This window comes from Argentina silus (genome assembly GCF_951799395.1).
Source record: "Argentina silus genome assembly, chromosome: 12".
Classification (NCBI taxonomy): Eukaryota; Metazoa; Chordata; class Actinopteri; order Argentiniformes; family Argentinidae; genus Argentina; species Argentina silus.
Window position 1 is genome coordinate 11,353,532 of NC_139666.1, and position 25,969 is coordinate 11,379,500.

Sequence of the window (25,969 nt, forward strand, 5' to 3'; positions counted from 1 at the left end):
CCAGCAGCACTAATGGGGAGAGGAGAGAGTGCTCTTCATTTGCACAAGACACCACTCCAATTAATCCATCCAGCTTCACTCTGGGCTAATTGGAGCGAGGCCCGGCCTTGTGCAGTAGGAAGATACCTGACACAGTTTGTATGCTCAATTCTCAAAGATTAGTCTTTGTGTGTCTTGCCAAGGCCAACACGGTGTTTAAATCCATGTCATTTATCTTTTATTCTTCCAACAGAGAGCACCTGTCAAATGTATATCCAATGTTATTGATTTAGTGCTTGTTTATGTTTTACCAGACAAAAAGGTATATTCAGACTTGTTTCCTCTTCTCTTTTCTCCCTGTTGCTCTCTCTGTGCACTGAGGAGTAAAAAATGTATGATTTCTACACAGTTGTGCTTCTGTTTGATCAAACAAAGAAATTGGCAAATTTCCAGCGTAACTACAATACTGAGACAGACTTATGATGCATTTCTAAATGCCTCAAAACTCAAAATCACCACCACATGTTCCATTTCATTGTTGAAGGATTTTACAGATATTGTGTATGAAGTGCAAAGTATTTCAATAGCCAAGACCAGGGTTAGAACAATTTACTGTCAAACCGTGAAAGTAATGTCTTTTAAGGTTATTCTTTTGTAGCTGTCTCACGTCATATGTTGCGAGTTGTTTTGACTACAGTTCTCTCTCTCTCTCTCTCTCTCTCTCTCCCTCTCTCTGTGTGTGTGTGAGAGAGAGAGCGAGAGAGAGAGAGAGAGAGAGAACACTTGTGATGTGACAACACATTCCTTTGGCCTGACACGAAACCTTTGGCGTGAGTAGGACATTCCTTTGCTAAAGTTAGATGTGATCTGACTTTTAATTAGTTCATCACAAATTGATTTCAGTCTGTCCCGAAATGCAGAAATGTCTGAGTCATACTTCCCAATTTGGACTGTTAGTTTGTCCTTTATAACAGGAAATGGCTGTGCTAATGCCATAGTTATTTTTGAGATGATCATTCTCAGCCACTACCCTTGAAATTTGAAAACTGAAAGAGTTGTAAATATGCAGAAATAAATGACCTCATCTTTGTTTATTGATGTTCACTTCTTCGCAGTATAAGAACCAGAACAATTGTTAGCCTGTCACTTCAGCTTTAGCTTAAAGAAAAACAAAGGTTTTCCTCGGCGGTGCACACTGCTGGCTGAGTAATGCCGCCTCCTGTTTCCACAGCCGTATTTTTCTAAAGGTGTGTGTGGCACATCTGTGCAGCTATTGTTTATTCATGGAGTAAACCCTTTGAAATGTGTTAAGATACTTCCCACTCATTATAAAAATCCTGCCACCCATGGATTAGGACTTTGATGTCACCAATCCTGCTTCAAAGGCTTCTTTCACTGCTATTAATCACAGTTTAGCCTCTGAAGATATCGCCAGAGAAAACATTTGGACATCTTGTGCAGAAACTTTGAAATGTTCAGACTGTCTTGCATATGCTAGGTTCATATCCTCTCCTCTGTGTGCCGGGCTGTAGTACTGCTGTGCAGACAGCTGTACCACTGACTCCATAGGATCCAACTCAGACCGGAGGTCCTAGACTGCCTTTTCTGTCTAGCTGAAGGATTACTACAATAGTTCACAATAGACATGGCCGCTACTAGAGACCATTCTTGTTGAAAAAGAGATTCTTGGTATTCCCCATTATTGAATTCTAACTCAAAGGTTTGTCATGGAGGTCCCCTCCATGACAACACTATCATGCCAAAGGGACACTTTTCCTCAGCCATTATTGAAAGGACTGCTCCCTGTTGACGTCTGATACAGTATGTTGGTTCCGTGTGTTTTGAACAGGAAATCTGGCCACATCAAGGGCAAGGGTCACTGCTGCTTCAAGGTCACTTCCACCCCAGCTAACCTCAGGACGCAACAAGGTGGGCTTCTTTCTCTTCTTCTTCCCTTTCTACCCGTAACCCAAGAAAAGTGTGACATTTCAAAACCATCGTATCTATTCATCCAAGTTAGGTGTACGTTAGTCCTCGTTTCTACTTCACAGTCATCATATCTCAAACATAGAACATAACTTTGGACTACCTTTGACCTCTTGGCTGTCCCCACTTTCTTGCCTCTGGTGCTGTCCATCTGCTCTCTGTCATCAGGGTATGATTGTTTCGAGTCAAACGGTTGTGACGAACATTGAGTAAACTTGTGTTGTGACATGCTGATTGGCCTATTGTAGCATCTGTGACATCTCCCTGCACGCTCCACCCTTAACTGGGATCACCCTGACACTGAATAAAGCCTTCTTACAGGGGCACATCCCAACATTTCGCTCCAGCAACAGCAGGAGGCAGGAGGCAATATACTGTATATTGATTAGTGACACAACCTGCTCTAACCATTCCTTTAGTAAAGAACAATAGTAAAACTACGGTGGAGTGGTGTGGACCTTAAAGGCTCTCCACACATCATGATGCCACAGTTTGGCCATAAACTATTATTGGGTGTTATTTACGTTTAACTGTTTTTAAGCCATTTTCAATTTCATCCTTGGCTACTCTATTAATCTCTCATTGTCTGAACTAATTTATTTTAAGGGGAAGCATTCAGTAAAATCATAATGTCCACTAGTTTATCCATGCATTAAGACTACTTTTAAATTCATTTGTACACTTATTCAGTGAATATTCACATTATGATTTGTGGTGTAAAACCCCTTAAAGTTGATTTCATATTCCTTACTCCTTGTCTATCCTCTTATCTTTTCCTCTATTTCCATGTTTTTCACCGATATGTCCTGTATTCAGTCTCCCAGATACCTATTGAAGGTAAGAACAACTTACGGTACATTTGTTTCTTATTATTTTATCTTGTCTTGTATTTCTATTTTTCTCTATTTTTCTCAAACCCATATCTATAAACTCTAGATGATTCCAGAACATTTCTAATGATCCTGATAACATGCAAAGGTTATGTTGTATTATTGATTCTCTCTTACTTTGGTCCTACTTTGTGAAAATGTCATGTTCCCTTTTTAATGTACAAAATCACATTAGTGTACAGTAGCTACACTTGGAGAAGAAAGCACTACTGTACTTTGTAACGATGACTCAATCTGATTGATGTAAAATGTATGCCATCTCAATCAAAGTTGGTGGAAAGTTTGAAACAGTTAACAGATCAGAAACCCATAAAAAGTTATCAGTCCAAATAAATGATTAAAGTAGTGTAGCAGGATTCAACATAGTAAACTATCAAGACACCCAATTACTCAGTGAAGTTATTCAGAGAATGTTTGACATACCTTTCCCTGTGTGCTAAAATGAGATAAAGTATTAAGATATGCACTTTGCTGTATGGACTTACTATAAAATATTTATTGCGTCATTAATTTTGATGAAGCCATGAACGGCGAGGGCCATTAGAATGCTTATATTGTGTCCTCGTTAATACGTTGTTAGAAAGACTATCTGGTTTGGGACGGCAAGCCTCATTATACAGAGCAGCACTCTGCAATTTTCCCATGCCCCTCAGCAGTGGAGATCCATTCTCTAGATAGTTGGCTTTAAGTGTTTATGGGTGCTGCACCACACAGACAACACAGTTAAAGCAGTAATATACTTATGTCCGACCCATTTTGAGGAAGTGCTGAATTTAACAAAGCTATTTATGTAATACCTTTATCCTCACTGAGGACCTCAGGTTGAAAAGAACTGCTACGGTATTGCTATTGAAGTCATTGCGCTCAGATTTGGCTTGGGTGATTGACAGTTATCATAATGGGGATGATTGTGTTTAGGTGGACACCATGGAGATGATGAGACATCCAGAGGAAACCACCAACATGAGGAGACAGACAGTAGCCTCCTACTTCCGCGTACGTAACTACACTGTGTTTGTTGAGAGACGACCAAACAGCATGACTACTGAATTCCATGATGACACTGAAATAATATGCAAATGATGATCCTTGTCTTTTTACTCCACCCTCTTTGCCTCCCATTGTCCTCTCTGTCCGTCCTCAGTACTCCCTGATGGATCTGCTCTCCAAGATGGTGGTGGGTCAGCCCCACTTTGTTCGCTGCATCAGGCCCAACGATGACAGACAGGCGCTGCGCTTCTGCAAGGAGAGGGTGATCGTGCAGCTGCGCTACACTGGGATCCTGGAGACAGTGAACATCCGGCGACAGGGCTTTTCCCACCGCATCCTGTTTGAAGAGTTTGTTAACAGGTAACAGCGTTGAGCTGCACACTGCCACTGCTGTGTGTGTACCGCACACTCATGAGTGGTGCTGACACAACCCCAGAGATAGTGCAGAACAAGTGCACTGTGTGCTACATCACAAAAACACGTTTTCTTAATTAGATGGGAATCCAACTTTAAGCAGAGCAAGAGGCTGACTAATTGGAAGTCATTAGTGATTGTAGAACACTACATCCTGCAACTTTCTTAACTGGCTGGATCCACAGGACTGGGAAATAAGGGCTAAATTCAAACAGGAAGGAGCTCTGATGCTGAGAATATACATTTTAATTGATTTTCTTTACTATTCATGAAGGGTTTGTTCTTATGCTGAGTATCTTGGTCAGTTCCTCTCTTCCCCTAGTGGTAATTACAAATGAGAAAATGATTCTTCAACTGACTCTCTTATTTAAGATTCATTGTGTAAGGTTATTATATTTGCAAATGTCTGACAACATGAGGAAGAGTGAAGGATATAAGAATTGTACCTGTTTAAACACCGTGTTAACAATTCTTGAGCTTAGATCACCAAAAATCCCAAAATCAGCCCTTCTCACTCAGCCCTGTCAAGAGCAAAATACATACTCAGACAAGGTCCTTGGGAAAACGCAGGAAACCTACGTTTGATCAATTATCCTTTGAAAAATATTCCAGGCACCTCCAATGGGGAGGCTTTAAGATGATATAAAATTTAATTAGCTTGGGCTTGTGGCCTGTGTAAAAAGCAGTGAGACGGCTGGTTAGTTTCGCTGCTCTAGGGGAGCTTTTAAAAGATTGTGTTTAATTTAGGCTCATTCCTAGCAGAAAACCTTGAATGACCACATGCCATTTTTCTATGCTTCCCAATTTCACTCAGAGATTTGATGAGGTTATTTGAGGATTGAGTGTGGTGTTCAATGTGAGAGTGAATGACCTGATAATGGGCTGCTGACACTAAAAAGGAAAACAAAACAAAAAAATCTGTTTGGGAATGGTATGGACATTTAGGTTATGCTCGTCAAATACTGGAAAGTGACATTCCTCATTCCACTTGTTACATAACATAAAATTGAATTACAATGTGATTACAAGCCAGTTACTTAATGACTCTGTAATAACATGCATATTCAATGTTACCATTACATTAGTGTAATAACAGTATTACTACACCGACATAAGACCAACTTAATGTAATGTGTGACCTGTTATTATGTATGTATAGCATACCACTGGCCTCTCCTCTTGGTCTGCATTGCAACCACCTTGCCATTGAATCCCTATCATCCCATCTAAGCCAAGCCGAAATGATACTGACAAACTCAATAGTTAAACTGCACCTTTAGCGAAAACTGATTTAAATGTGTGCTCTCATATCAAAGACTTGTCTGATGTTGCCTAGGAGTGTGCTTTGTATTTACCATCAAAGAAATAACAGGTATCAACAGGAATTAGAATGAAAGGCTGTAGACTGGTGGGGGGGGGGGTTCAAAGAAGTTTTTCTTTCCAACTCAATTGTTGTTGTTCTTCTCTTTGACCAACACCAGAACACAAGGGATGAACCAGCAGTTTGAGAGCATTGATGTCCCTGAACAAACAGTTAGATCAGCTTTGTCCTATGCTGGTATTTTGTACACTGCAACGGGAGGGACAGTCAAGGGCCCGAGACAATGAGGTAGAAACATGCAGTAGAGCCGATGCACACAGATAGACCCTGATTGGCCCTGATGGGCATCATCTGTGGCCATTGAAATAAGAGAGCAGAGTCAATTCAAAAGAGCTCAGACAATAGGCCTCTGTTTAGGGCTCATGTCTCAGTGAGCCTCAGTTTTTTCTGTGCACTGCAAACCTATGTTTCAAAGTCATGCATGGTGATTGAATTCACTTAGACTATATTTACTGTAACATTGTGTTGGAAGGCTTTGAGTGTGTCTCGTGTTGTATAATGCGTCTTTTGTCATGGAATGGTCAAAAGAAGTCAAAGCATTCCTCTCTCCCCCTCCCTCCTCTCCTAGGTACTACTACCTAGCCTTCCGGGCTCACCAGATGCCCGACACCAACAAAGAGAATGCTGTTGCCATACTGGAGCGGGCCAAACTCGACAAATGGGTCATGGGGAAGACCAAGGTAAGATGATAATATAGACACGTTTACTACTGTAGGCCATGATTTGTTTCTCCACAGAAGCTGTTTTGGAAGCAATACCCGGTCCACATGAGACAGCATTTTCAAGCCAACTCACTCGACAGAAGAGGAAGTTGTATCCTTGATTTCTTGCCGTTTCAGTTGTAGATACAAAAGCTTGTGCTTACAGTTAGTTATTACTGAATCTGATTCATCAGATCAAAGTTGTGAAAGGGGATATATTCTCGAGTGAAAAACTGTCATACAGCTTATTTTCCAAACCTATGGATGGCATTTCAGTAGCCAAAGGACTAAGATGCCCAGTGTAAGTCTGTGTCTCTGTTCTGTACGTCACTGTCAGGTGTTCCTGAAGTACTACCATGTGGAGCAGCTGAACCTGCTGCTGAGGGAGATGATTGCACGGGTGGTCATAATGCAGGCCTATACCAAGGGCTGGCTAGGTGCCAGACGCTACCGCAGGGAGAAGGAGAGGAGAAACAACGGGGCAGTCGTCATCCAATCAAGTACAGTAGTCCTATAGGCCACAATATGAGGCTGTCACCTAGGGTCAGGTTTACTAAGGGTTTGCACAAGTTGTAAGGTTTGCACCTGTTTTTTACCGAGTGAATTATAAAAGGATAATGGTTGTGAGAAAAGATACAATGGTAAAGTGTAAATGAACACAGTTTCATGTTTTGGCTTTGTTTTTTTTTACATTAATGTCCGCTTTTGACACAGGTGCAGACTTAGCTCCTGGTTCAAGTGCTTGGTACATCTGACCCCAGGTCCCCTTATCACTGAATGACCTTAATACCCCTGCCAGGCTTCATAAAGGAGATGGTGATAACCATAGAGTGACCTATGGGGAGGTCAAGAGCAATGCTTCAGGACAGACAATAAGACCACTGAGACTTCAAAGGGATCTATCTCATTGCCATCTGGGTTTGCAGTGTTTTGAAGTGGGATCTCATGTTGTATGTGCTGCCTATATTGTTTGACTGAAGTTGAGCAGCTTCTCGCTCTCTCTGTGTAGCCTGGAGGGGCCATGCTGCCCGCCAGAACCTCAAGCAAGTCAAGAAGGAGAGGGAAGAAGCTGCTGTTCGCATACAATCAGGTAAAGCGTTGCAGATATTGTTCTCAGAAGCATCTCAGTTATTCAAAAGGGCACCTCTGGACTATTCTCATAGATCTATGTCCAGTAGAAATTCAAGCCGATGTTCTGAATTATTTTTATTCCAGGAAAAACTGAATAAAGGCCTGAAAACCTTATGGTTCTCAGAAACACCTTTTTGATCTCAATAAGCATTGCATGAAACAGTAATAATTAATTAATAATGTATAAAGTAAGGCCTTTTGAAAGTTTGGGCAGCATTTGGTCCCCATGTTTCAGAAGAACAGTGCATATCGAGATCTTTTTTTTCCTTTCATCTCGTTCCCAGTAAAGGCAAGAGAGGGGCTTATCCCTTCTGTTTCCTCACGACTTCCTCCGGTCTATTACACCGCTCGCTCTCACATACCAGAAACAAGATGCCTTTTTATACTGTCAACCTTTTCATCTGAAATGTAAATTAATTCTTACTCAGTGTGCCTTGACGAAGATCAAAGTGGGCACATTAACCTTCCCGGGCCTCCCCCCCCTCCCCATCCCCTCCCCCTCCTCCTCCCCTCTCCTCTGAGCCTCTCACTGGAGGACAAGGGAGGGTGCCAAGAGGGGCAGGGGAGAGGAGGGCTGGGGGAGGAGACTTGGCATTGTCTTTGCTGGCTCTCCTAAGGGCTGCCCTCATCTGGCACACGGAGCGTCTCAGTCGCCTGTACACCTTGTGTAAATGTCCTCCATTAAAACCCTTGTAAATAACGCCGCAGAATGGGTAAACAGGGGTTGTGGTGTGAGAAAAGCCCGGCTGTCGCCCCCTTGCTTGCGTGCTCTCTGTCTCTCGCTGTCTTTGTAGAAGTGTGTTTGTGTGTGTGGGCAGGAGGTTTGTGGGGAAGGCGAAAACTGACATAAGTGGGGCCTCAGCCCCCCGACGGAACACTCCAACACGCTCACATTGTGTGTTCTCTGCAGCTTATAGCCTTTGAGGTGGGCCGCATTTGCATTTTGAAAATAAACAGATGCCTTTCAAATGTATGAGCCTGGTGGCTCCTCAGATCTCAGCAGGGCCTGGGGGGCATGCTAACCATCGATCAGATTAGACCATGGAAAATAGAGCTGCTGCTCAACAATGTACTTGAACATTCTTCTTCTGGGTGTATAATTTTACAAGTAAAACACAAAGCCCTTGGACTGAGTGAGTTAGCATGCTCCGTTTACCAGCCATTAAGAGCCGAGGTTCCTTCTCTAATCACATGTTGTTTTGAAAATAAAACCCTCTTCTTTTAATTGAAAATGAACGTAACTTTGTAGCAATAAAGGGTTATGTTTCTTGGGGAGAACATGTGGATGGCATTTTGGTTACTCAATTGTGAGTAAGAATGCTTTGTTAATTTGCAGTCAGAAATTGCCCAAACCTTTGAAACAGTTCACAGTTCATTTCCCTCAAGCTATTTTACTTTATAAAACTCTAAGAGGGAAACTCTGAAGAATACTTAGATACCTGTACCATATATGGCGCTGGAATGTATTGATACTGGGAATACTGAATCTAAGTCTAACTTTTATGGCCACTACAGCTTACAGGGGCCACCGAGTGCGTAAGCACCATGGAGTCCAGAGGCACAGATCTGACCCTGGGGCAGGAGGCATGACCACCAGGGAGGAGTATGTTGGGTGAGTTTCTATATCCACATCCCTTTACGTGTATGTGTGTGTGTGTGTGTGTGTGTGTGTGTGTGTGTGTGTGTGTGTGTGTGTGTGTGTGTGTGTGTGTGTGTGTGTGTGTGAATGTATCCATTACCTGTTAAAAATGTTGCCCACACAGACGCAACATTCTCCTCACTCTGTCTGATGTTTCTATGTTTTGTGGGCCCCACAGTCCTGTAGTTTTAGACTTCTGAAGGTCAGTAGATCTGATTTTGGGCATTTCTGCCAAGCTTCCCTGTCCTCAGAGTCTGCGATTCTAGTAATAAGACCACCAGTAGAGACCTCAGTCATGGGGCAAAGGGGTTTGCATACCTGTCACTCAACCTCAGCTCTACCAGGCAGACTTATTTCCGCCCTTCTAATGTACTGTTGTTTCAACCACTATAGAAAACTCCTCCTCCACCACCACCTCTCGCTTTCAGAAACGTAATAAATATCTTTCCACCAAGATAGCGCACTTGTCTGACCGCAAATGGGGCTGGGCTCTGGTACTGGTATCCAGATGTAAGAGCTGAACACTTTTTGTGTTTACTCAGCATATGGAGAGGCCAGTCATTAAGAAAGTATGTGCTAAGCAGGAGAGCAGCAGCTGAGCACAGCAGCAGTACACATGGTGTCTGTATGGGCAGTGCTGCTGCTTACAAACCCAACCTAGCTCTTCCCCACTCTCCTATGACACTGGTCTCCCTAATTTGAATGCACAGATAGGCGATTTGGCATTTTCAATGGTAGCTACAACTAACGCAGATCTCCATCTTGATAAAGAAACTGAAATCGTTATTTGTTTCAACTGTTGTTGACTTTTGGTCAATGTAATACGTCTCTCTAGACTCAAAAACTAGATTTCCACATCAGAAAATGTTGTGCTGGTTGTATGCTCAGGCTGAGAAATGTTTCTACTGGGAATTTTCTTTCCATATTTACAATCATATTCCTTGGTGAGACGACTTCAAACCTCAACTTAACAATTCTGTTTAATCAGTGTTGGAATCTCTCCATATAGATTTATTTTGACGTGATCTAGCCCATTTTCTTCTTTTAAGATCCATGTCTTTACCTACATGCTATTACTTGCCCGTTTTCTATCCTCTGCCATGTGCAAGGTCTTCGTTTGTGTCCATCTCCAAAGGCTTATATTGCATCATCTTACCCAACCTGAATATTATTGCTCTACAGATTGCGTATCTTAAGAGAGGGTAGTATAAAATATAGCAGGGAGAAGATGAAAAGTCATGATTTTTATATAATTCTTTGTATTGTATTATTTATGCTATACAATAGGCTACCACATGAAATCCTCAACATTATTGTTATACTATATGTTGAAGGATCAGTTCTTTTTAAATCAATATTTTTCCTTTGTAGGTATGATGACCTACAGAACAGACACACCTTCAGTGATCATAGAGAAAAGGTAAGTTCATATCAGAGAAGTTAACATTAACATGCAGCCGGCTTCAGCTAGGTATGCATAAATACTTTACTTCTACAAAGCTGCTTGAACATAGATTATTCGTGCAAGTCTTTTTGGAGTCCTTGAGACAAAAGACTTCTCTTGCTCCGAACTCCATCTCTGAGGAGAGACAGGGTGGTACAGGAATGAGAGAATCAAAAGGCTGGAAATTCACGGCTGAGAATAAATGCTTGCTGTTCCCCGAGGTGATTTGTCTTTGCGCTTCTCTTTCTACAGATGTTAGACCCCTTTTTTAGTAAAGACCTGAGGTTCTTTGGTAGCACTTTGATATCCTGCTCGAATTCAATATGTGAAATAGAAGAGCCACTCCGTGACTTGGAGCACATCACAGTCTTTGAAGTCTGATCCAATTTTTGCTGCTCACCATTTGATGTTGAAAGGATGAAATGAGGAAAACGTACAGTTTTTGCCAGTAACTCTGCTGAGCATATGTATGTAAGATTAAAAAAGCAAAATCCTTTGGAGGATGTACTTAGAAATGTTAAGCAGATTAATACTTTCCTATAGCTCTTTTATTCAAAGATAAAATTAAATATGAGAGGAAGTCTGCGTGTGCTGTTATTTTCACCCGCACAATTAAGTCACTGTGTTGCTATTTGCAGGGGAGGTAGGGGTAAGAGAGGGGCCTATGCGATTGCATTAGCATGTGATTAACATTGCAAAACACATTAATAGGTTCTAGTAAATGTGACTGCCAAAACTGAATTATGAATAGATCAACTCCAGTATGACTAAATAAGAAACAATATGGGGCTTGCTTTGACTTGTCTGTTTATCCTCTGTGTCCATTGACGCTACTCTTCTGGCTGGCTGTGTTTATGCCTCCTCTTTCAAGGTTGCCCCCGACAGCCAAGACAGACAAGTGAGAGATGACAACAGAGACAAAGGCAGAGCAGAAGACACTGTAGTGAAGCCTTGCAGGGAGACAGGCAGCCTGCGAGACACGCAGTGTAAACAAGGTAAGCCAAGGCACAGAGCTGGCGGGTGCAGGTAATTACACAAAGAGACAGGAGAAATCCTGCTTTAATGGATAAAGTGCCATTTTTAATACAAGACCCTTTTCAACCTTTCATCCCCACCAATCCTTTCCTGCCATTTTGTGTTGACAACAAAGGGAGGGAGCATTATGAGTGATCATTTCTGTGGTATTTTAATAACCTGGGTCAGCTCATCATAAACGTCTCGTGGCGGGGGGGAGAGTGTGTGTGTGGGGGCGGGGGGGGGGTAGAAGTGGCACCAGCACTTCAAAGCCTTCATTCTCCCACACACCGAGCCCTTCACTAAAGATCTCATCAATGGCTCTAATAGACATGCATAGTAACGGTGACAAGAAAATACAGAAATCCTGATTTGTTGAACATATGTTTGGTTTGCTTTTTGCCCAAGGCGATGAATTCCATTAATTCACGCTGCCTGGGAGGCTGAGTGGGTGGCTGAGCAGGGGGCTTCTGATTATGGCCGTCACCGGGGCCCACCGCTAGTCCGGGTAAATGGGGGGCCCAGCCCTTCATTAATGTTATTAGGAGTCTGAGGTAAGAGACGGAGGTGGAATAGCGTTTAGCAGCGAGGCTGGGAGATTACGGGGATTAGACATGATAATATAACACAGACAGGGCTCTCCAGCGGGCCTGGGATTAGTGTCAGCACGCCACAGCAGGTCTGGGTTAGATAGCGGCTAATTCTGTAATGCTGGATACAGGTGACCCCCGCTCTGAGGCATCACCGCCGCTGACAGGGTTTGATGAATTTATGATGTCAATATGAATATGAAGGAAAATTGTGTTTGGAAGTAGTTTGAATTTCATTACATTTGTTGAAATATGCATTTATAAGTGTTTGCCCTCTCTTTACCTTTCTAGTTACACAAAGAAAGCAGGCGTGCTATTGTAAGTCTGGAACCGTTTGAGAAAAATATTTATGATTACTAAGACCATTAATGAGGTCTGAAATGCCTCTTTGGAGAACAGGGGGACTTTTTTGGCAAAAACCCCTCAATGCAGTGATAAAAACATTTCTTTCCCAGAAACCACAGGCCTTTCTAGTGCTTTACTTGTGTTGTGTGGAGAACACACTGGCGTTCAGGTATTCATCAACCTCTATTTTCCTCCCTCTATGTTCCGAGGTCTGCTTGTGGCTCCAGTTGCTTTCAGGAAACCATATTTGAATATGTTGAGGCCACGGTGGCTCAGGCACCCAGGGCACACTTTGATCCCGGCAGATCTGAGGGCCTTTTTTTATCCTGAGGTTGAGCGAGTCATGGAAGCCTGGCCCTGCCAGATGTTTGGAGACCAGGCTTCTTCCTGTGTCTCATCCTGCTGTCGCCCCTGGTGATCGCTTCAGTTCTGCCGCTGAGGCGAACCTGGAGTGTTTCAGGACACCAACAGAGAAAAGTGAAAATTAGCCCAGGAAATCAAATCCCCTTCGCGTTTGGCCCCCCAAAAATTGCTGTGGCACGACCCGGAACCTGTCCCTGTGTTTGATGGACATTAAGTCCCTTCTAAGTAATTTGACTGAGCCCAGCTGTGCTGTGGGCCCGGCCAGCCCCCTGTGTCCATGGAACAAAGCACGACAGGGGGAGATTACCCCCTCCAGTTTAAAACAGGTCTGTTTTAGTGTAGGTTTAGCACAAGGCTAAGAGACTCTCCTCAAGCTTTAGCCAGTTACCTGCAGTGCCGCCTTTTGTTGAGGGAAGGCAGAATTAAAGCACTCCACAGACACTTCTCAAAGTCGGAAGTGTCAACCTGTGATTTGCAACATTCTGTCACCGAGAAAGTTGCACCTACACCGAGCAGTTCATGTAAACAGAGTGCTTACAGTACCTTACCTCTCTCTACCTGTCTCACCAGCCTGAATATATTAATACAACATGAATATATTTCAGCATGAGTCACAGACGCATATGCAGGGAGAGAGAGAGGGAGCCTGTGTGAGTGCGCAGCGGCAGATATGATCAGAGCGCTGTTTACGCGCTCCAGCGTGGTAAACAGGATGGTGCCGAGGATCAGTCAGAGCTGACTTTATGGTTTATGAAAGCTGAGCTACTTATGTTAACAGGCTTTTTGAAGATTATAGTTGTGGTAAACATACATGTCAGGAGTGAGACAGTGATAAAGAGGAGTCACAACACAGAGGCCAATTACCGACACGTCGAGGAAGAGTCTTAACCTGGTCCTTTGAAGAGACGAGAAGAAAGAGGGAAAAATAGGAAGGCATAATACCTTTTGAGGTTTCCTAATGTTACTTATTGGTTATACATGTAGTTCTGTACCTCGAATCTATGGCATATTACAATCAATGCACATTGATTTTGTTGACACTCTGAGCTGGTTCAATGCTCAAATGCAGCAGGGAGAGGTCAATGGAAGCATGGTACAGTATCAGGACATGGTATTTTCCCAGACTGAGCTAAAATCCACATTCACTGATCCATTTCACTTTCCTACCATCCAACTACCTCATTACCAACGACTCTGACACCACTTACATCCCACATGCCCTCACATCAGCTCTGCAACCACCACTCATCACACACACACACACACACACACACACACACACACACACACACACACACACACACACAGCCCCTACACTCACCACCACTACCACCACCATATCAACATACATCTGCCAGACAAATGATCCATCTTCTCCATGTTCCTGAGACAAATACTCTCCCTCCCTCTTTACTGTCTCTCAGCCTTTTGATTTATCTGTCTGTCTCTGTGCATCATAGCATCTCAACCGGATGCCTGAACGCATTCCTCAAGTTTTAGGCAAATTACAGGCGCGTCTTAGAGCCAGCAGAGATTTGGAATGGATAGGAGGACTCAACTTAACGGAAGGAGTACTTCTGTCTGCACTACCTACGTAATCCTCTTAATGTCAGTGAGAGTAGTTAACAGGATGTACTTCCAAACTACTCATCATCACAATTTCAGCAGAATAATCTCTTCAAAAGTAGAATCAAGGTATATGACTATGTTATAACTTTCCTTTAGTATCATCAAAGTGGATTGAATTTTTGTAGAAGTTTTTTTCATGGTCAAAACTTTATGGTTTCCAGTTTGTACAATTTGTGTCCATTAGTTGTCCTCAAATTATATATTTTTTTAATCTATTGGTGTATTTATAATAGTACATATAGTAAATGCTTGTAGGACAAGATTACCTACATACTGTACAGTAGTGTAATTTGATTGGATGAAGACAATGGGCCACAATCAAACCATTAAAAATCACAACGTCCAATTGAAGTGGTCATAAAAATGTTATGATCCGACATTTAAGTTACGCTGTTACTCACTTTGTGGGATGGTTTTCCTATGACTGTGCAGCCTCCCTTCGACTAACGTTCACTCACTGCTCAACCTGGTGGGCCATACTGAAACATCATACAGAAGGCTGACAAATGATTGACTTCGAATAAGTCTTAGGGATTTTCCCTCCCCATGAAGATTTCTGCAGGAGTCAAGACCCCAAATCTGCCGTCAGTGGAAATGATTGATTTCAGTGTGAAAAATTGGTTGTAAGTAACAACATCCTCTGTCTGCATTAGTGAAAAACAGATGCAGGAACTGCCCTTTGGAGCATTATCTGCAGAACCTTGTGATTTTCCTAGTGTGCCTTATAATTCAAAGCACATGGGTTACCATTTAAGTACGATGTCCCAAATGAAGACATTGGTAATAAATCACAGGAGTCCTGAAAAGATCTGGAACTCCTCTTGAAGTTTGTCTATAGCTATCTCTTCAGGGACTTTCTGTTAGCAATAAACAACGTGAGTGTGTGTGTGTGTGTGTGTGTGTGTGTGTGTGTGTGTGTGTGTGTGTGTGTGTGTGTGTGTGTGTGTGTGTGTTCAGTGTGTGTTTGCGTGCATGCGTGCATACGTGCATGTGTGTGCGAGGGAAAGAGAGGGGTCTGAGCTGCACATGCCTCATTTAGACATCAAAGGACTCCACTGATGATTTTTCCTTATAATCCATGCCTTTTGGTGCTTGGGCTCCCTCCATCTGAATAAACAAAGCCCAAGTGGTTAACTGTGGTCTGGGAGAAGTCAGGTGATCCCAGCACGTGACTCAGGAAGTAAATCGATACGTCTCTAATTTATTCTGCTAAAATCCCTTTTAGCAGCTCTTTTATGTTGTTTCTGAGGAGCATTCTGATTTTCAAGGGATTTCAAACTGGTATTTAGAGATGTATTACGAGTCATCTGCCCCTCTTTGAAAATGAAAGAACTACCTATCTCAAAAAGAATTCTCAGCCTTTTTATCTCAAGATGTAAGCATGTACAAATATGTAAGTCTGTTGCAAAGAACGGCAATCTCTTCAGGGGTTTTTTCCTGATAGGGGAAAATCAATATTGTATGAATCGCACTGTTTCTGTTTTCTTCTTCTTTGACCATTATCCCACTCCACCCAAAACTTCAGACAGGATCACACCAGGAACATTTAGCAGCCCTGGTGTGAGCCTCTGTCTGCCCTCTTCCCAGACCTACCTGGCTCCAAGTGCTCCCATGCCAGAAGGCAGTTTGGCAGGCTCTGTGCCTGTAAGATATCTGCGGAACAGCATTCCTCCGGGGCTGGCCTGGATCAAATGGCAGTGATTTCCCAAACAGAGGCAGAGATGGGAAGCCTGACCCATCCTCTGATCTGCTACATGCTTTAATCGCTCCGGGTCAGGTTAGATAAATGGTGATTTTGGATCTGGGAGTTGTGTTTCTGACTCCTGGACTGCACCAACAGACAGTGATCCAGCTATAGACAGGAGCAGCCAAGATCCCCTACAACAGGATGGAGGCTCTACAGTGAATAGAGGAAACATCTCACCTCAGACCCCAAACATAAATCCCCTCCATTCTGGCTCAGTGAGAGATCCCTGTGTATAAAGCAGTCCTTTACTATGACCAGCTATAAGGTTATTTGTTATAGTTTAGGTGGATTTGGATTAGAAAACCCTTGTCAATTATCAAGATTCCATGTCAGTTAACAAGCTAACCAGCACTGTAGAGCAAAACTATTCATTATTTTGTATTTACTTAATAACACATATTTTGTACTAAGCAGTTCATGCTGCTATGTGATTACATTATTCTGCTGTATGATTACATTATGAAACTTTGTTCAAGGCCGTCAGTATTCATTATTCTTGATTGAGTGCTTTGATGCGGTTTCAGGGGAATTTGAAATTTGCTTATCAAACCCATTTCAGACATCATTAGCCAAACAATGTCCCACATACATTATTTTTCTAAAACCTAAGGTGCAAACCTTTATTGGAATAGGTGATTCATTTGATCTTTTAAAAAACATATCTTTTATTGCTCTATTTTTGAAAGTCAGATTATTTATTTTGTTTATTTGTTAACAGTTTTTCAGGCAGTTGTTTTCATCCAAAGCGACCTCAAGCACTGAAGTGTCGAATGGCCCCTGTGGGAATGTAACCACAACTCCATGATGATAGCATCATGCTACAACCAACAACGCGAATGATTGTTTAGATTAGTTGCACAATGTTACTTGCACAGGGGTTTTTGACTATAGTTCAATAGACTTTTATCATCATACCATAATGGGAACAGTTACCTAAGGATGCACAGACATCTCTTGAATTAAAAGAACAACACGTTCACTTCAGGACAAGAAATCTTGCAGATTGCACCTTTTAAGGTGTTGATGAACATAAGATCCAAGTTCAAAGGGCAGACATATAGAATTGACAGCATCTTGATGGCCCTTTCCAGTGTGAACTACGCTGGTTTGAGTAACATCAAGAAAGCAGAAGGAGAGGAAGAAAAAACTCTGGGCTTTGATGTAAAGGATTGAGATGTGATGAGGTCTGTTCAAAGTGAGTATAAAGTAGTGTTAAGCTGGAAAAAGTAAATGCAGCTTTAGTCAAGGTTGGGAATCCGAGGTAACAGGAGATGATGAAGGAATGTCCTGTCTCACCCAAAACCAAGGAAAGAAGATGAAACGTTATCTGACATTAAATATAAATGCATCGTTGTAGAGGTGTCATGGTTTTAAAACACATGTTTGTAACTCATAAATATTGAAACTTAGCATCAGATGTACAGTTGTAAAGAAGGTCTACTGTGCCTTCTAAATTGTCTTATGTTTGATTAATCAGGTGATCATGTAAGACATCTATTGCAAAAGCCAACCATGATATAACACTATCTGTGGTATGATTAATAATGAATAGTTGCAGACATATTGCTTTGAACACGAAGAGAAAACAACACTGAATTGGCAATGTGACCGTCATCTGCTCTAAGAAGTGGATCTGAGTTAAAGTTGTTGATATGCTGGCACCATATCGCTGCAGAGAACTCTGGGAGCTTGGTCTCACTCTTGGGTCTCATGCCTCCCATCGAGGCAAATAAGGCCCTTTGATAGAAGTGTGTGAATATATATTCACCATGTCTCTTACGGAAGTGAGACTTGGTACTTATGTTTTGTTCAAAAAGGACATGAATTTATCTGTGTGTAATAGTTATCGATTGGGGTCTCTCTGCAGCGTTTATCAGTGTGGGAGTTTTGAAGGTGGTGATATAGCTAGTTGCGGTCACGGTGATTTGTTGTTGTTGTTGTTGTTGTTGTTGTGAGAGAAGCTCAGTGGGAACCATGTCTCTCAGTGATTTTTCTCTGTTGCAGGTCCAGTTCTCAAGCTACAGCAGAGAACTCCTCGCCGGCGGGGCCAGCAGCCCAAGCTGCTGAACAGCCCTGAAGACAGCCTCTACTACAACCAGCTCAATGTGAGTTCAAAGTGGCGATAAAGGCCTTTGTCTGACTTTGGTTCCAGATGATAATACAATTAAATCTACCTGTGCCAGACCCTGGAGCCCCACCCCCACGCTTCTCTGCCTCTTGTCTTGAACATGTGCTTATGCTCTTTATCTGTTGCTTTCATGTCAGGATGTCTGCCTTCACGGTGAATAATTGATGTGGTTTATCAAAGCTGAGCAAGATGCATGCTTCATCAGGCTCACTTGAGCCCTTTGATCAAAAAAAATTATGCTGTGACTTCTGATATTATCAGCATCTGCTCGCATTCAACACAAAATCACTTTGAATTAAAAATTAATGACTCTCTGCTCATCTTTTGACTGTGTGCTCTTGGCCCTTTCCTCAGAGAACTCTGGATTACCAGGGGAGCAAGAGGAAGCCGAGAAAACTTGGGTAAATAACTGCTTTCCTACTTACAGCAACTCTAAACAGAGCAGGCCCTTTGTGGAATAGAAGAATCCAGAAATGGATTTTTGTTTTCATATCATGTAAATGCAGTGCTGAAAATAACAGGCTTTTTATGAGCAGGTCCTCTGCGTCATTAGAGAGGGGGGGTACATATTAAGGCTTTGTCAGCATGCTAATTTTAATTGTCGAAGGTCTGACTTGTAATTGTAAATGAAAGCCTGGTTTGGTCTACTAGGTCAAAATTCTGGAAAACAGGCTTAGCGTCACTCTGCTTTATCTATCTAACTTTTGCTTTTATTCAAAGGACTAAACTGACTACATTCTGTTTTTGGAAATGTAATGTCATGCTTTTCTGGTCAGAGGCATTTTAAAGAGCAATCGTAACGTCCTTCCTCTCATCTCACTCTCTTCCTTTCTTTCACATCCCAGTCAAATCAAAGTGCTGGACGGAGAGGATGAGTACTACAAATTACTGTCAACTGTGGAGTCAATCCCTGAGGAAGACTACTCGACTGGGCCCCCTCCCACCCTGTCTGGAGGGCCTCTCATCAGGGAGCTGAGCCTTACAACCCCTGTCAACCGGTAAGAGTCAATGAGCACTAGCCAGACAGACATGGGAAGAACATCTTCTACACATGTCAGCATAACAAGTACCAGTGATGTAAAATAAGAGGAGAGCAAATATTTCTTGTTGTAAGAGATTGACTAACGTTGCAACCAAAAAATGTGTGTATTTGGATGTACACATCAGTAAAACTTCACAATCTCACACCTATACAGTATGCTATTATATGCACATTGATATCAGTTCTGTATTAGTTGTTGAGGAGTTGTCATATATCCAAAAGACTCATCTAAGTAAATGTTTTTTAGTCTTAGTATTGTTCTGCTACCATGTTTTTACATAGCAGATCCTTGTACTTTGCCACCTCCCCCACACTTAATTGACACACATACGTAGGGTGGGCTTCAGTAATGTAGGGGATTAGCTATGGTGTCATTCTTCCCTCTTGAGGCTTGTTTTATTTGTTTCGCACAAGGGACTCATGTTAGGAAAATATTGGCTTTCTAAATCATGACAAATGGTACATCAATAAATAAAAAGTGAATGACAATGCACATTTGTAGAGAGAACATGGCATCCTGTGGAGCAGTGGGAGAGACAAAATAAAATAAAATCTGTGAGTCAGTGTTTTTGTAGAAAGTGTTATTGTCACAGAACAGACATACATTTAGAGTTCTCCAAAAGCAAGCTTTGAGCCTCAGTGGCAAATAGATTCTGTGTCAGATTTAGAGCACAGGTAGAAACCTTATAAGGAACCACATTCTGGGAACTAGACAGGTGCCCATCATCCTTTAGCCAGAGCAGGGCATGTGTAGTGGTTTGGTCAGTAAATCAATTGTCTGTTGATTGTGCTAGGATAAAAGAAGGTACCCCTATTCAGTTATCAAGCAGTGTGTCTGTTGTCAAAAGATGGCTCTGGAAACATGCCAAACCGAAACAGAAAACCCCTAGTCAGGAGGCCTACTGAGAATAGTCTTTTAGTTAAGAGGCTTTGTGATTTCGGTGCACAAGAACCTCCAAAACATATCTTGTCTAAATGTTGACACACTTACCGACACAGAGCTCACCCTAACTCTGAATTTCACCCAAAGTGCAGGGATTTTCTTTTAAGATGTGATGTCGGAAATGCAGGGCTGGTGAGTTGATTTGTAGTGCTGTATTTTTTTTTCTTCAATTTGCATATCATTTACTGCATCTCCCTTTGTTGACACCCCAGGGCCCAACGAAAGATTTTGATCTTAATAGGAAGAGTAGGGTGGTATGACTGAAGATCCCTTCCTCCATATGCTCAGCGGGGAAAACATTAGAGCTCTGCCTAGATAGCAGGACCAGCCACAGCTAGGCCCAGGTTTACTCTGGCTCCTGTGGGGTTTAAAGAAGCCCCAGGTGGTCAACAGAGCACAAGGCTAGATAATGTAATGTAAGGGTCAGGACCAGGTCGACTTGCAGTTCATCATTAGGCAATGACTAGTCTCAATTTGAACAAGTAATAGTGAGTTATTTATTTTACCTAATGTGAGACGTGCTGTACTGTAGTTATAATGTTATTCATACTACCTACGTAGTGAGTGGTTTAGCTGGATATTAGTTTACTGGTGGTTGATAAGAAAGAATTCACTCATGAGGAATGACCATTTCTTTGTGGTGGTGATGGAAAAGTGTTAGACACTGCAATCTGCTTTGTCTTTCAAGTTATTTTGGCACAAGAAAGTAAAATTAACCAAGGGACTGTACAAGACGTTCTTTTCATGTATTATAATTTTATTTTTAACCACCCGTGGACATATGATAGGGGTGCAAGCATTCTCTGATGTAATTCTACTAGGGAGGGTGACATGAAAAATAAATAATTGACATGACTTAATAAATCTAGAAAATATGCATTGAAGGGACAGATGTACATTTGTATTAGATTTGACATTTCAGTAGTGCACTAATGTCTGTAATACAGAAATTGCCAAATTGCAAGAAAAATACACCAGACTATTGGGGCCTCAGTATAATGTGACATTGGCGATTGTGTGCAGTTAGTTCAAAAGCTCTTCACCTCCGGTTGTGCAGTCACAGATGCAGTAATTAGAATACTTGTTGTGCATTACTCCCTGACTGGGGATATTTCGTTCCTCTGAAGAGCAGTCTGAAATAGGTCACCATAGCACCCTGTAGTGCGTCTTAAAAGTACACTGAATCAATTAAGTGTGATCATACTCCCTTGATTATGTTGGCCCTGTTTTACCATTGAGAGGAATTTCAAACAGGCTTACTAGTTTTAATAACAAGGTTGGACTGTGGTGACATATGGTGCTGTAGTGGGTGTTTCTTTTCCCTGTTTCTCTCTGCCAAATTAACTCCCTGGCTGATTGCCTGCCTGAAGATGAGAGGAGGTGAGTGGTGTATATACAGTAATAACCTTGGCTAGCTGAGCATGTCTTGTATGGTAAATGTTGTTTTATGTTGTTTTTTTCCTTAGCTATGGCTATGGCTATGGTGTGAATGGGCTTGCTAGTTAGCCTTGGGGTGTTGGACTGACAGGTGGACAGGTGGACACCAGGAACACGTAGGAGCAGGTATCTGAGCAGGTCTGTGAGGTACAGAGACAGAGTCAAGTCAAAAACTAATGCTTGCCCACCTGTTTTCTTTAATACCTCTTCATAAACCCGACTCCCTCTTGTTTTTCCTCATTAAATCTGTCTGCATCTGGCGTGAGAGAGGACTCCTTTAATGTGGTGAACGTCACCGCCCATGTTATTCTTGCCATTTTAACTATTTGCTCCAAACACTGTTTCTTTGCTTTTTTCATTTAAACCACATCCATCCCAGCCCCAAAACATTAATATCCAAAGTTACATACCCACCTTTCTGATATCTCTGCAGCAACAGCCTCTACAAAATGTATGAAAAGCTTTTATTTTCTACAGGAGCATACTTACCTTTTCACCTAATAGTGATGTCTTACTTCAAAGAGGGAACACGATTAGGCCATCATTGTCCTGTTTCTGTATCCCTTTGAGTTCAAAGGGAGAGTTTGAATATCAATGTTTCTTGAGCAGTCTTTTCAGACACACTGTTTTAATGCACTTTATGTGCTTTTGATATACGGATGTTTAGCTTTGCATTAAAGAATTTCAACAGGGACTCTGGCAGATCTGTAATAGTCATTTGACTATGATTGCACATGCAGTAGCATTATTTCAAGTAAAGCCTTAACGACAGGCCTGTTAATTTGTATTGTTTTGTGTTTTTTGTGATACGTTTTTTGTCTACTTTTTGTTATTAGTGAGTTTGGGGGGGACAGGGCCGAACAGGTGCTTTAATGTCTTCACAAGCGCAGCATTATGATGCTCTCAGCAAGCTAATGATTGATGCCAAAGAAATGGACAGCCATGAACGTCAAACAGATGTCAGATGTGTTGAGGGTTCTTGCAAAAGAACATTCCCTAAAGACTGCATTAATAAAGGAACTGGTTGAGCAAGGGAGAGAGAGGGAGCGGGTAAGAGGGGTAGAGGAAGAAGGAGATAAAAGAGTCTGTTGAGTACGCACATCAAAGAACTCTTAATGACAAGGGATGCCATTAGGGTTACAGTGGCTTTTGTTTCAGCTTACTCACACCTGCAATTTGTCGAGGGCATTCTATGCACAGTTGAGTTGCTCAAATTTGCATGAATATAAAATGCATGCGTGAAGGGGTACTCTACAGAGAGTCCTTCCTGAAAAGTTTTTCATGTCTTTCCTCTTATCTTAGAAGTGACCAAAGTTTCTCTTTAAAAAAAAAAGAAAACGACTCGATTTTCATTTAAGAAGCGAGCACACAACACTGCGGCTGCTTCAACTGTGCAAAGTGGGATACACACAATTGAACCAGCATAAGAAAAAACTACTTTTACCTTGCATCCCATGACATTTATTTACCTAAAAGTAGTTTTGTGCCTCTGGTGCTGGAATGGGGTTTGACAAATCAGAGCGTGAAATTGTGATTAGCCTCTCTCTGTTTGTGGACTGAACGGGGCACTAGCAGACTTGGCATGGCCAAAGGTGTAACCTGTTTTGTTTTGCCTCGGCACTGCTCACCCAGATGGTGGGACCAGCTGCCGTTGAATAAACGCTGGGCGGGTAACAGTGTGAGAATCACCACGGCCTTGTTTTAGTTCGGGATGCAAAGCAGGGAAATCTGTCTCTTAGCCACCGCCAGGAGGTATAGGAACATGTCACCTAGCACTTGGTTTAAAAAAAACTAAAAAAATTAAGAATTGAGGGCACGGTCAGAATAAATGTACCCATAAAATGACATGAATAACATGAATTTGTTTTCTTTTTCTGTCATAAATTCCTTTGTATTTGTATTTTCTTTTCAAAATAAAGTATGATACTTACACATGAACATACATGTGAACACAATATTTATAGGTTACATTGTGAAACTAGCCTGTGTTTCCATATTTGGTTTAAAAATGCTCTCTAGTTAGTCCACAATAGTTGCTTTTGTCCCTGGCATCCTCCTACATACCATAATTATTTGATATGATATGTCTGTCTTCTCTCATCTTTCTTGGAAAAGGAAGCTTTGACCCTCAGCCCTACTGTGGGAGGGGGGAATTTCCTCCTTAAAGGCTGGATTACCACACACAGGGTGGGCTGAGAGTAGGTGAAATGACCTGTCCCGCCTTAAATGACCTCAGGCCAGCCTGCACATTGCCATGGCTTTGCTCTTGAATATGCAGAGATCCCCAGCTTCATAGGTTGCTGGAAAAAAAAAAAAGAGTTGTATCGTGTTGCAGGGAAAATCTTGAAAATTAGTGAGACCAAAGTTGGAGCTCTTCTGTGTAGGGGGCTGTGAACAATGGCAGCTTTCTGTCAGAGAGCAACTTCAAAGGTCTGCTGAGTGACTGCTCTGAGTTATACTTTGTTGTAGATCACTGAGGAAATTCACAGATGTTTTCTCATACGAGACACCATTATAGCGGCTCAAGTACCCAGTAGCCTGAAGCGTCTCTCTCTCTCTCTCTCCCTCCTCTCCCCCCCCCTCTCTTACTCTCTCTCTCTCCCTCCCTCCTTCCCTCTCTCTCTCATGTCTCTTGTGTGAGACAGATGTGGAACCTGTTTTCTCTCCAACTGTCCAGAGAATAGGAGTCGTTAGAAAGAAGGGGTTCATGTTGTGGCATTGCCCCCAACCCCCTCTAAGCTGCACTTCTCACTGTCAATTTATTCAATGTTATAAGACCAGATGTAACTCCACTTTCACTCCCTTAACTTATGTACATTTTTGGGGGGATAATTGTTACCAAAATGTGAAAGACGTCATATGAATTTAAGAAAATCACCTAATCACCAATACCTCTGATAATAGAGAACACACTTTTTTGCTTGGGAATAGGGGTGTTTATCTTCATTTGTAAATGCATTTTTAGTGTTCCCATGTTTGATTTTCTCACTGAACTTGAGGGGAACTGTATGCTCAAGCAATTTGTAGTTTGAGAGTGGGTGATACTCTGTGAACTGAATTTGTTTCTTTTTTTTGTTCCAGATTGCCTTCTCATGACCCTGGTATGCACCACAACCAAATATTCTTTAGTGGTCAAACTTGAATTCAAATGTATTGTTTATTTATTTCCAGTAAGTGAATGAAAGATGTTCTTTTATGTGAGTTAAAGTGATTGTGTGTTTACATCTCAACATTTTGACTGATAATATTTTTCTTTGACCAAACAAAGCTGTTAAGCAGGCTTCTCATGCTAGTACAGTAACATGGTTATTTGAATGTGCATGTGGAGGAATGGCTTACATTGTTTGTTTTTTTATATTCATGTATTTCACTCTATAAGATAATGTCATTGAATTGTTTAATTGAATTGCCATGCATCCACACATGACTTAGAGTTTATTGCACCCGTACACCCTTGTGCTTTTACCAGTACTTACAATCTTTGTATCCACATTGTTTTGTACTATTCTCACAAAGTGAGTTCAATGAAATAAAGTTTACTCACAACCTCAATCTGTGTCTTTTGCTTTAATGGATCTGGTAAAAATAAGTAAATGCCTGTAACATACTCAAATACATCCAGGTCTCATCTACAAGATGTCTTCATGGTTATAGTTGGTTATAGTTCCTCATATGAGACTACAATCTGAATCTTTGTATGGGCCTCGGTTCTGTAATACTAGCAAAACCACAGTCCTGTGGAACTATAAGCCCATAGCTCAGTGAATTAGTGGTGAAACCATTTGAGCGTGAGAAGTAATACAGTAGCTATAAGCTACCTTTATGTTGCAACCATAAATGTACAGAGGAGGTGAAGTTTTCAGTGGACAAGTGGTGTGTCCTGGCCTCGATTGACAGTTGTACATAAGGTACATTTACGGTGACGGACAGACCAAAACTAATTGCAGAAATTCCATGTGGCTGCCCCAATCTTGCAGCCTATCGGTTTTGCTGAGAAACGTGGTTGCAGCGCTGCCCAGCAGGACTCCCCCTTTCCCCCATGACTGTGTGTAGAGCCGTGGGAGAGGACTTGGAACATTAATCCCTTCAAAGGAACAGATCTAATTCAAAATCAGCCGCTCCAAAGTAGTTGAGAGGACAGTGATTGTTTCTGCAGGGAAGCCTGATAAAGATCAC

General features: G+C 41.9%; 1 pseudogene across 1 annotated transcript; it reads left to right on the forward strand.

Moving 5' to 3' along the window:
- Positions 1-2,766: 2,766 nt before the first annotated feature.
- LOC310813252 (myosin-IIIb-like) lies at positions 2,767-24,889 on the forward strand (annotated as a pseudogene). The gene is made up of 14 exons: positions 2,767-2,802; positions 3,774-3,851; positions 4,000-4,205; positions 6,209-6,320; positions 6,679-6,841; positions 7,351-7,431; positions 8,988-9,084; positions 10,483-10,531; positions 10,699-10,776; positions 11,427-11,550; positions 18,248-18,348; positions 18,726-18,772; positions 19,217-19,369; positions 24,875-24,889. The product of its transcript is annotated as a myosin-IIIb-like (transcript).
- The last annotated feature ends 1,080 nt before the right edge of the window (positions 24,890-25,969 follow it).